This window comes from Hylaeus volcanicus, chromosome 6, assembly GCF_026283585.1.
Source record: "Hylaeus volcanicus isolate JK05 chromosome 6, UHH_iyHylVolc1.0_haploid, whole genome shotgun sequence".
Lineage (NCBI taxonomy): Eukaryota > Metazoa > Arthropoda > Insecta > Hymenoptera > Colletidae > Hylaeus > Hylaeus volcanicus.
The window spans coordinates 13,746,906-13,760,377 of NC_071981.1; the positions used below are offsets into that span (position 1 = coordinate 13,746,906).

The 13,472-nt window shown below is 38.7% G+C and overlaps 1 protein-coding gene across 1 annotated transcript in view; it reads left to right on the forward strand.

The window, feature by feature from the left end:
* LOC128878058 (DNA ligase 3) overlaps positions 1-13,472 on the forward strand; it is a 63,078-nt gene that overhangs the window by 40,225 nt on the left and 9,381 nt on the right. The window lies entirely within an intron of this gene.

Here is a 13,472-nt window from a genome sequence, read left to right on the forward strand (position 1 = left end):
GGTTAAATGTTGACGAAGTAACGAGTGTCCGAATATAATTATTCGAGAGGCTGAATGATGGTCGAAGGAGTAAGTATTAAAATATCATTTGTAGTGGTGAAATGATCATTGAAATAATAAGAGTCCACATATAATTGTTCGAATGGTTGAAAAATTGTTGAAATAATGAGTATTGAAATATCGTCATCGTAAGAGTTGAATACGTTCGAATGAATATGTGTTCTAATATATGCTTGATTTGATACTCAGTACATGTCATCATATTGTTTATATCAAACAAGAGTCTCGAATTTTAAATAGTCAAGTGCTTGAATAGCAGTTCAGTGGAAGTAGAATAGTCCTTCCAATAGCAGTCAGTCCAATGGAAATAGAAAAGTTTTTCCAAAAGCAGTCCAATTGAATAGTCTTCCAATATCGTTCAACATATACTCGAATCAGCAGAGTGCTCGAATATTCGAGTACCGATAAATCCGACGAATAATCTCATCCGTAGCTCTAATACGACCGCGACACTGGATTGGACGCGCGAAGCGATTTAAAAAGCTATCGACGAACGGGATGCGTCGCAACGGCAGGCGTCTGCGGGCGTCGTCGGTTGCGCAACAGGCCGCTTGCCAAACTCGACGCGGGCGAAACGATTGACCCCGGTCTCGTGAAATCATCCTTCTCGAGATACGCCTTCGGCCAATCGTCGTCTCACATTGCGATGACATTGCGAGATACCAGAGGTGGGCGAAATTCAATTCGGATAACGAGCGATAAATAAAAACACGATACCGTGATTTATCCGCGAAATTTATTCAATTAACGTTTAACCAGATAAGTTCTTTTTTCTTCTTTCGACGCGTTGATCCCGCTCTGTAATCTAAGTTCGGTGCTTAGGCAAATGAATTATACTTTAATTGAAATTTTTCTATTTAGATTAGGCGATGATTAATTCAACAAACGTGAGCTACGATTGCGAAGGTAATCGCAATGTAATCGATGTTCAACTTTGTCGCACACTACTGGAATTTTGGTGGATTGAAACTGTTGCATACTTGGGCTCTGCTGTCGGCAGGTGTGGAATTAGTAATTCGTGCGTTTAGCTTAGCGCTCTCTTAAAGAGTCCAGAGTCTTGTTTTTATTTAAAATACGATATTGTTAATCTAGAGACTAAACGATTCCAGCACATCCTGAAAAATTCTATCGACCCTTCTAAAAGAACCTAGCGCTTTCTGGAAAACTTTGGCACCCTTCTGAAAGATCCTTCTAGCGTTAAGATCGAAGACGTTAATGGATAAAATAATTTGGATTAGAGAAACGGTATATTCCGTGAAAATCGAGGTGTCACAGTCGGACGGAAAAGCAATAAAATATTATTGCTTGCAGACATAAAGCATAAATATGGTCATACGATAGGAAAATCCCCTAATAGACTTACTGAAGTCACAAAACAGTACAGTACATTATCTTTTATCTCGTTTTTATTCATTAACTGTGAATATTATAAGTGATACAAAACTTTATGAGCGATAGTATATTTCGGAGCAGCTGTCCGAAAGCACAATAAATTAATATTTGCGTTAATCAATCGTATTAATTTAATTTTATAGCGTTAGATATTAACAATAATACGGCTGTTTGGTTGTGCAGAGACAAATATTAATCCCTCTCCTCAACCATACGTTGGTCCTTATCAGAAACTTTCTATGCTATAATTCAATCAATTTAATTATTTTATATAAAATAGTTCTCACTCTTTTATGCAACGTATGTGCACCGTACTTATTTGCACCCGAAATACATTTAATAACGTGTGCAATAACTTTAAATACCACTGTTGTATTATTTCCTTCTTTATCGAGCCGCTATTAAATTGGTATTAAATTAGTATAGTCCGTGGGGTGTGTGATACGTTCACCAAGATTTCGATAGCAGCTTGTTTATCCGGCCCAAGAAAGAGATGTACTTGGTAATCGGTCGTCCGCCAGGTTATATAATTTAATAAAGTCAACGGATTTTTTGTCTTTGTCGATAATTTCACGCATCATTTCAGCGTTTTCAGTTATTTTTCGTTGCGATGACAGGCTTATCAATGGGAGAGATAACGTTCGATTTCAGAAACTCTTGCAAGTTGTACCGAGCCACTCGTTTTATCTAAATTCGCTTTTTGTAGGTTGATTATCTCAATGGTTCGACTTACGCACGCTGAATGAATAAATTGAATCGCGCACGCGAGGCTTTCGAAAGCGCCCATCCTTTGCAAATGCTGCGTTTATTGGCGAAAACAGTAGTTATTTCTCGAGAGGTCAACAGTAGGTGTATCGATTGTTACGTTTATTATTATTCTATTCTTTTAATCAATTTCATTTTGTCATTATTTCTTTTATTTCTTTTTACCGTATCTTCTTGTTTGTTATATTCCAACAGCAATGCGAGCATTGAATGCATTACTCGCATGATTTTTTTGTGTTAAAGATTTTTGTGTTAAAGAAAAAAAGCGTTTCAAGGACAGCGAAGTATATCGTGGCTTATTCGCCACGCCTAATTAATGTAACGTAGCGTATTCGTTTAATCTACGCGCGTCTTATCACTTGGGCAAACACTACGTCACTGATCCCCCCAGAAATTTTCTAATCTTTGCCCAATTCTATTACATTCTCTAATATTTACTAGGTACTTGAAACCCGTTGACAACATTTCTTGACGTTAAAGCGAATTTTATTACGAATGACCATTGAATTCTCAAGATTTATTCCTGAATAAGGAACAACAATTTAATTCGTCGTTCATGAATGGATACGTAGCGTCATTCAACCCAGATTTATTTGAACAAGAGTTTATTCGTTTTTCCGTGTCGACGTTGAAGCCTACAATTATTTCAAGGAAAAAGAACTTTCGTTCGAGTCTAAAATTTCACAAAACGAACTTGCATCAATCCTGATTGATTTAACGAAAGTAAGTACTTGTTTGATCTGAATGAATCGAGAACGGAAGACGTAGGGGTGGAAGCCGTAGGGGTGGAAGACGTAGACGTAGAGGGTGATCGTTGGATCGAGGATGACATCGCGCTGCGCCGGAAGAAGGTTTGAAAAAATGATTGTTCATAAGTGGAGCGCGCAGAATTTTTCGATAGATTGCACCAGACCAAGCGGAAAGTCACCGCGGCATGGCATAGTTATTCTCGAGGATGATCTCGCGATGCGTCGAGAACTTCCTCTACGTCGAGGAAAAAGACGATCGGATCTTTCCACTCCCTAATCGATCACTTTCTGCGATCGATGTCAGGGACTCTAGCGAAATTGAGTACAATATGTAGTTCATGGTTGATAGTTTTGGATGTATGCATTTATTTCTGCAGGCTGTTAAGTCCTGTGCTCCTTTAACACGTTGACTGCCAGACAAATATTCTTGAAACTTTCTGCTAGGATTAAATGTTATTTAAACTATCGGAGACTACGTAATACCTACACAGTAACTTCATACAAATTTGTAAATTCCACTTGAATTTATTTCCATTGATATTTGACTTTCAGAATTAATTTGTTTAGTTGTTCAGCGAAGAGCACTGTCACCCATATGTGGGTGACATGGCGATCAACGTGATAACAAATTTCATGTCAGTAAAGTGGCGACTTGAACTGCCCTAATTTCGCACGAACTTTGCAAGTTATGGTTGATTATTTCAAAGATGAGAATATTACATAAAAATTTTCACCAAAATTGTATTCATATAAAAATTCATGTAATAATAACTTTCATTGAAGTTTTTTGCAACTCTAAGTTAACCGCAATCGAAACCTGTTTTTTCTCTGGAATTACAGATTAATATCAATCGATATCTGTTTTTTCCCAAGTACAATTACGTTTAATTGCAACCGAAATCTGTGTCTCGAATTGCAATTCGAGTCTGCACTTGCAATCGAGATTAATTAGTTCTTGAACGCTCGTCACGTTTACAGAGTCTCGTGCTCGAATCGTTTGGAAAAATAGTAATCGCACCGTTCGGGACTGGCTCAGGAATTTCTCAAGAGTCAGAGGTTCCGCGAGCAGATTACTCGGCGCGCATTGGCGCAGCCACTGAAACTGCGATAATTGGTCGGCGACATTTCGTCTGGTCGACTTAATTATCGAGTATTCGAGCAGCTGCACGCATCCATAAATTCCTATTGTGTCATCGAACAGCGTTTAGCTTCGATCGGTTGACCAGCGATAATTCGATCTGGTCACTTTGCTCATTTTTCAAACTATCGTCTCGAATGACTTATGGATGCGTTGCTGTTGCACGTGATTTATAATTTTCTATTATCTCTAGTGAAAAAAATCAATTCTTTCGTTAATGCTCTGTGAACATTTAGGATTTTCAAGGTACAACACCGTTCAGACCTGTACATGTAAGGTACGTTAACTTTTAAATTGAAAAAAAAATAATGAACAGGTTTCGCACAGTCAAAGATTGTTTCTACGTGTTAATTTAAATAAATCTGTTATTTCTCATTCGCTCAGTATGCTTCCACTGAAAAATAATTCTTCTTCTGTTTAAAAAAAAATCAGGTTCGAAGGGGTTAATATAGAGAGAAGAAATTAGTATGTATCTACTGAAAAATAATTTTGTTCCTGTTTAAAAATAAATCAGGTTTGAGTGGGTTAAAATAGGGAGTACAAATTACTTTGTATCCACTGAAAAAGTAATTTTTTCTTTCTGTAAAAAAAAACAAAAACAAAAGAGAGGTCTGAAGAGGTTAAAATAGGGAGTACAAATTTGTGAAATTGACAAAAGTACAAGTGGCGAGTCTTCGAAGTGTTTCGAAAAGTTCACGAGTCTGAACAGCAGAAATAATTATGAAAATAACCCTGGTTGTACTTTCACGTCTTCCTAGGTGTAATTAGAATGCAGGGCGATCTGCTCAATTCGAGACAAGAAGGAAAGGGCACTGCGTGCGTGATTGCAACAACGAAGATTGCGAAATGTTGCGTCGTTTCGCAACCTCCGGAGGGTTGCGACCGAACAGAAACTTTGTTACGTTTTATGGAACGCGATGATGCGCGTCGTGAATTATGCGACACGATTACATAATCGTACGAGGAAACTGGATCCGTAAAGAAGATAATTCGTTTGATATCTTTAATAACGGCTACGTACTATGAAACTGTGTAGTGGCTACTGCGGAACGAGCTCAAGTCTGGCTATCGATGTCTGCCTATGGTCGTCCGTTTCTACTGTCGCGTCTGACCACAATAAGTCAGGTTCGGCCGTTCGCGCGCTATGACAGTTGCTATACACACGATTATGAAAATGCTTTCTATCCAGCTAATTTCCTGCATATAAGCTGCTATCATTCAAGATATATTATTACAAAAATATCATTCAGCACGTAGAGTTTATCTGATACAAACTTTACCCGAATTCATGAGAAACATCGGTGAAAATTGAAGGTGTCTTAATGATGACGCTTTAAATTTACCAACGTACGAATACTGTTCGAATGATTATAAATAGACTGAGGATACTTACGCAAATTCATAGTTTTACGTGGACAGATGAAGAACAGAAACGCGAATTGAAGTATGCTTTGTCTTCTAAATGCTGTAATCTGCATTTGACTTTTTTTTTTTATATATTTATGCTTTCGTGTACATCTTTTGTATTTTTGTATGTTTACATCTCTCATCGATGTATGAATATGTATGAATATCCGCAGTGTAATTAAACGTAATACGTACCAAGGGAACGATTTGAATAATTTGTGAAAAAAATTCTTGGATACGTTGAGGATGAAGTTATAAAATAACTTCATACGCTAGCACATGGCTCGAGAAGTAAAGTAAAAGAAGAAATAATGAAGATATATGAATGGAAAGCTTACGTAATCGCGAATTACATTCAAAATTACATTCAAACGGAAGCCACGCCCCGATGTATCTCGGGTCAATAGTAATAAAACGCACCGATAACAAAACTACGAAGTCATCAATAATAAAGATTTAAAATTGTTAAGTAACTTGAAAGTGAGAATTCGGAGGAGAAGAATCATTCGCATGACGAAATATGTTGAAAATACCCGTGTACGATATTGGAATTGAAAATTCCAATTGTGTTCCAGTTCGTGATCAGAGAGACCTTAGTACAATAACAATTACAGCTAATATTTTCACAAATCACGTGGCCTACACTTTTCGTTTAAACACGAAGAGTGTCTAAGCAAAATTTCACCCGAATTGGACAACTATAGTAGGATTTATAGGGAAATCACAAACGCACAGATCTTGAATATTATACTAATAGCCAGACTACAGATTTTTACGCATTTACAGGAAATTTGAATGTCCAAGAAATTGCGAAATGGACGCACTATGCAATGATACAAAAAAAACATAATGAAAATAAAGTCTATATTATGATACTTGCAGAGTAAAATAAATTCCTATCTAGGTTCAATTTTGTTGCGTTTACACTCGCACAGATTATATTTTGCATAAAAATTCGCGGTCTATCCACAACTTATGCTTGCGTGAAGTAAACAGAGCATACCTTTCCCTGTGGCCATGTAACGTGTAACTAAACATGATCACGTTCGAATTGAACAAGAAGAACAAGAGATACAGGGAAGTCACAAACACGCCAATTTCAAGTCTTCGATTACGAACGCTCGCGCAAACGAAAGGCAAAGTTTGACCTCTCGCACGCGCTCCTCCGAAAAGCAGAATCTCGTTCGACGTTCGTCTTCCACCGAGCGTGGCGCGCGCGACGAGGAGAGAAGCGAAGAGGGTTGACCGATAACGCGCTCGCGATACGCTGGAATCTCGGTAGACGAAAAATCGCCGGTCCGTGCGGGGCTACGGCCAATTGAATTTCTTTTTGCTCTTTTCAAATCGCAAATCGCAAATCGCAATTCATTCGTGGCTCAAGGAGTACACACAATTCCTACATACAGGGTGGCCGACTTGAACCAGCCCACTTGAATATCTCTTCCGATCGCGACGAGACAACAAATATTTTATGTGTAATTTGAATGTTACGGAGAAAGTCGATGCGATATTTTTTTATCTAACGTCTTATTTTTTTTTTGGTGGTGGTGGTGGTGGGGGGGGGGGTAGAGGGTGGGAGATTTGAAGATGATCGATGTTTTTTTTTTTTTTCTTATGAATGCATACTTTTTCCGATTTGTTCTGATGATATTGACATTTGTTGTTCACGTGAAATCAGGAGATGTCCAAGTCATCACTTTTTAATTGTTTAAAGAGGTAGAGGTGGAGTTTGCATTCATTAATCGTTTTTTTCTAAAATTGTTTTTTACGCATGAATTTGTAACTCAGAATTGTTAAAGATATGGACCTTTTTGTTTTGTTTAAATTGCGAGAGATGAATCTCTCCGAACGAATTTTGCTCGAATTTCGTAACGATTTGTCGATCGTAATGAGTAAAGTAAAAACATTTGAACGGCGAGTTTTGGAACGATAAGATCAAGGAGAAGGACTTCTGCACAAACTTTTGGGAGACCCATCTACCGTTTTAAATTCCGATTTTAAATACTCCGTCCTCCATATTGAATTTGGTGAACTCCAGATACAAACTAAAAGATCCCAAGACACTCGCGAGCAACAGGTTTCACCACGATATAGCGGAGAAAAATTTGGGCAGCGAGAGTGTTGACAACCGTACACCCATCCTTATCGTGGCTTGAATCGCAACGATCCTCTTTAATGGAAACGGGACCTGAGAATTTTTGGAAAATTCCATCGTTACCGCGCCTATGCTACGTTTCAGCCGAGATCACGCACAGTAAACACGACCGTCGTCTCTTTGCCAACTTTTTAGCAGCGGCAAGGCGAAACGCGAGAGAATCTACGCGCACTGGTAAAAGTGGAGGTGACTTCATATTTAGATTAGAGAGAAATGTGAGTAATTAATGATCGATTGGCCGAAGAAAACGCGGGAACGATACGGAGAGGTCACTACGCCGATGCCACCAGCTCGTATACTCGGTGGAACAAATATTAGCGGTCTTCTCGAAGCTGCAAGATGCCGGGAGTCGGTTTCCCATCTAGGGGATGTAACTTTAAGAAATTTGAATTAAAGAATAAAGTGTTTTAGTATAGTTGGGTTGAGTGTAACACATTCAACCAGAGAACAAATGTTTTAGTCGAACAACGTCAATAGAATCTTTAAAATGATACTTTGAATTCATTTCACAATAGAACGAATTATGTCTCTCAAGTACACAACTATATAGCTATATACCTATGCAGCTGTGCAATCATGCAACTATAGAAACTGTTGTAAACAAAATAGATACAGAAACGTACCACAGTACATTAAATTACGATTCATGTCTCATTATTAGCGTGTATCAGTGACTATTTAATTTTGTTCTCGAAGCTAGTTGTAAGTGTAATCCGAATCGCAGACTTCGCCAAACTGGTTGAAGCGAATTGATATATTTCTTCCAGTGACTATACAAAGCGTGGTTCCGCGGATAGATGATAACGCGTGCGAGCTATGCATCAATGAGATTTTCCACCGTTCGAGGAAAGAGAGGCAAAACGTTTGTCGACACAGAACGATAGACACGCTTTTATTTTTCATCGCGTAATAAAATTCCGTTTCTCTCTCTCTCTCTCTCTCCCTATCGATCCATCTATCTATCTATGTTGGAACATTAAAGAGATGGGTGAGACTCTAATCTAGATAAAAATTTCAATAAAGAACGAAACTAAACAGACATTCATCCATTATTTGTTGCTCAAAAAGCAGAATTTGCGTTACGGAATTACCTCGTGCTACTTTGAACGTGTTAATTATTTGTTAGACGTGAATATTTCCGTCAGGAGCAGAAATAGCGCAATCGAAGAGTCAGCATCGTAAACTAAAATCTTTGAACAGCCCTAACGGCTTATGTTTGGAATAAAATAGATGAGCGAAACGCTTCATCGCGATTCCCTCATCGTGAATAGACGTGAGTAGCATGGTCTAATGCGCAGCCTCTTTGGAGAACGTCCAAAGCAAACTGATCGAATTACTAACAGGAAGCCATGATAGAACCTCCATATTCGAACAAAATCGGAGTTAAATATTTTTGCAAGTAGCGATGCATTCAGTGTACAATTTTTAATTACGTTTATTCGAATCATCTTTGGAAAACGTTCAATTTTCATATTTTATTATAGATCTTCGTGACGGTATTACTGGCGTATTGGCGACGTTTACTCAATGAAAATGAATTCAAACACGACTCAAGTCGAACTTCGACAGATATAGTCGTCGGACACAGAGTAATATTAGATCACAAAGATGGCTATGTATTAGGTCGTTCGAAAAATTCACGTCACTTGTACTTCTGCTACTCAAATTAATATGTGAAACATATTCTTAAATCATACTCTAACCAATCGTAACTATATTTTACGGACGACGAGTATACTCGTCGCGACACAAAATACTGTCTTTTCTCCGTGACGCGTATACTCGTTGATCGCAGCTGACTGGTTAAATCACTTTTGAAAAATGTTCAATCTCCCGTAATTAAAAGCACTCCGAATAAGGTCGTGCTTGGATCCCTTTTCGTCGAAAAAGAAAGTCTCACGTTTGCATTGGTAGCTGTCGCATTAATACGTCAGCGGCAGATGAAGTTAGCCAATCATGTTTCACTTCCACGCAGCTGGCTAGCAACTCGCGTCGACGAGTCTGTCGTTCGTTTATTTAAAATGCATAACTTATTATACAAATTTATTCCACTACTGCTTACTTATTACCAGCTCATTTCCATTCTTATCATTGTCTTATGTGACTCTTGCATTGTTTCAACCCTTTGCACACGAGGTCTTTTTTAACCGACTTCGAGAAGGAGGAGGTTACTCAATTCGACATGCATATTTGTAAAGAAAGGAGGCTTTCTTCAAGTCAAATTGGCCGCGCTTGTTGACTAGCTCAGCGTGTCCTCTGATGTTATGTATACATCGATAATGTACAAGAACACATGGGCAAAAATCGAGATATTCGAGCGATAGTTTTAATAGTGAAACCATAATAAACAATAAATAATAGACCCGAGAACAGTTAAGGAGAATAGACTTTAGTTGTACTTTCTCTTCCTTTTAGGTAATAGTAACTATTTTGTATATTTGTAAATATTGTATATATCGTGTGTATGTAAAGTATAATCTCTTCCTTTTAGAGCAACACAATTATCTATTTTCTTGGAAAATTCCGATTATTACCTTTTGCCTTATATATATTATTTTCTAGTATCTACCAGCGACTCGAGATGCTTTCCTAGCATTCTATTGCCACGAATGGTGAGCTATCGAGATTTGAGAATCAGGTCACCTTTACCTCACCGTCAATCATTTTATTGACACTTCGAGTTCCAAAGAAATTAAACCTAAAGAAACATTATTGCTGATAGATTCAAAACCTAATGGCGACTGACAGTCACATCTCGAGTGCAAAGGGTTAATACTGTTTGCAGCATCTCTCACTTCTCATCTATTGGGGCCCGCTGGCCCCCCTCTAGCTCGGGTACCTCGGGGTTGCGAAGCCCGTACTGTAGCTACAACCACCGCTACAGCCCCTGAGGGCGACGAGTCTGTCGAACGGAAGAATCCTAAAGAGTGGTAAGGGTGATTCCTGTATCGCGTATCCCTAACGCAGATTTGAACAAAAAGCGAGGCACTACTATACGAATCGGCTGCGCGATAGCCGCGCAACTGCTTCCGAAGAGGTGTGTGCCTTTAGTCGGCCAATCGGACGGGATGTTTCGATGCAATCGCACGCGACAAGCTCGCGACCAGCACACGAGCATGGAGGTGAATCCTCGATAAGCCTATTAAGCGGCGTTTACATTAAGCAACTTCTAATCTCGGATCGTTCTATCTACATTGGTCCAATATTTATCGTATTTGTATTTATATTATTCGTGATGCAAAACGTGAGATTATTTTGCTGAGCCAGTTGCAAGGAGAAACGAAATAAAACAATAATAAACGAAGGAATATAAATCAATCAAAATGTTTACGTATGCAAAGAGAACGTAGTTCTGTAGTCTGTGTACATTTATTTACGTTACTTTAGTTTATTCGTAAGGGCGCAGGCTCGCGCGAGACGACCGTAACAGCTTCTGTACAAGTCCGACATTTGCGTACGTACGAATTGAAATGTTCGATTGAACAGAATTTCTGTTTACACGGGGATGGCAAATGTAAACGCTGCTTTAGGCGAGGTTTGGAACGCGACAAGGTGCAGCGATCGCTGTGACCGCGCGAACGTAAACACTGCGATAACTTCATATTTTTATTAACTGCTTATTTCAGCGATAAACCAGCACGTGGGGGAGGACAGAGGTCAGGGTCCCGCGACTCGGATCTCTTAATTAATTTTGCCGGATTCTGGTACGTTGAAATTCAATCGAAACGTTACGAAACACTAGCATTAGGCGCTTTAAGAGATTATACAGGGTGTCTCATCCGACAAAAGACCAGGGGAAAATCTGACGATCCGAAAGAATATCATTGATGCAACTTTAATGATATCAAAGTTGCATTTTCAGAATTTTTAACGTCACCGATTATATTTCTTCTGCAATAAGAATTGTAAAAGATGTTGAAATATGTCCAAGAAGCGCCTAACAAGCTCTGAATTCTTAATCGAGGACACTGCGCACTTGATTCTCGATCCTTTGTTAAGCGTATGTAAAGCGAAAATGCGTTGTTGAGCGAAAATAAAAGTAAATGTTGACCAATGCAAATGTTGTGACACCTCCTGCCCTCGCCACTGGAGGAACACCGCGCGTTTGCGCGTTTCTCACAAATCCTCGATCCGCCTAACATTCGTATATAAACCATTCTCGATAGACTTTCAAACATCCCGACGTCTAATGCCGTGTTTACGCAGAAGATTTTTTCTTCTTTGCAGAAGATACTTGCAACACCGTTTACACTAGCAAGCAACTTCCCGCGATATCGTCAAAAATAAGTGTCGCGCGAGAGACTGTCAGAGAATACTGTCCGCAACTTCTTGCAGAACGTGTATACACATGTACCAGCAGCAATAATGTTGTTTTGCTTAATAAAAAGAAAGAAAGAAAGATCTACTTGGGTCCCCGCAATGGATCTCCTTTTTTAAATTTCATTTTTACAGTTGCTTCAACCTCACAAGCGTCATTAGCAACATATTTCGACTCTTTTATTACACAGTAATAGAAAGAAATATAAAATTGCTCCTGGACAGAGCAGAAAAGTGTCACTGCGAGCGCGAGATATTCAAAACCGGTCCTATTATGCGACAAATTTCATTTTTCACATTTTTCACAAATTTCATTTCAAGTCTCACATTTGAGCATGTTTAGACCAGCAAATCTGGCTCTCGCGACCAATTTGCTGCAAGCACATAGGAAGGGGGTCGCGCGAACGGCTTGACCGCTTTTACTTCGAATTCATAATCGATAATTCATAATACTGCGCATTTGATTCTCGATCCTTTGCTCTGCCAACTACGCTGTTGCACAGCGGATTTGGTATTGCAAATCATCGTCCCCGTTTTAGTAACTGTAAACACGTCGTTTCGAGAAATTGGAATGCTTCGATTACGAGAACTACGTCGACAGATGTTTGAGAGAACATTCTTAGACAAAATAATAAATGAATCTGTAAAGATAGAGGGTTGAGGAAAAATGATAAAATTTGTCTATAAAGATAGACAATCTGCGCAGTATCGCGAACGTATTGGTAACATTTTCAATATACAAACAAGGACGTGTTTAAAATAATTCTCATAGGAAATACGTCATCAATCCATCTGTACTTGTACTTTAACTATTATTTCAATTATTTTAGAAAAACTTTCAATCTTCATATTTTTTCTTCATAAAAGGGTGAGAGAAAATGCTTGTCGAATTCACATTTGACGATGCACATACGTATACTTGAAAAGCTGTTGCGTTCTCAGTAATGGGCCCAACTTACGGCCTTTAGCGATTGTGGCATGGCGACGTATCGACATGCTTTCTACCAATTTTTCCGTATGTGAGTCGGGTAACGACCTCCATATCTCACGAATGTGATGCGTTCGTGCCTCTAACGATAAAATGCATTCCATGCGAGACTGTGTTGCTTGATGATCGGTCACACATTTTTCGATAGGATTAGCATCGCAGGATTATGATTGTCACTTCCAATAGGGATGATATTTCTCTTTTCCATTTGGTACATGGATAGTTTTCTGTGGTCAGGGTCGTTACACTCCTAAACCACCCTCTTCATGTTGTTACTTGACTCGGATGCCTAATAATTGTCAGAAGTCACTTTCGGCACAATTTAAAACAAAATTAATTTTACAGGCTTGTTACAATAGGGGCAATGTGGGACATGTTCTCTGTGTTTGATGGTTTATTGACACGACAATATGACAATCATATTAATCGTGATAATCATGTTACAGTAACATGGTACTGTAATTATGTTACTGTAATTATGTTATTGTAATTATGTTACTG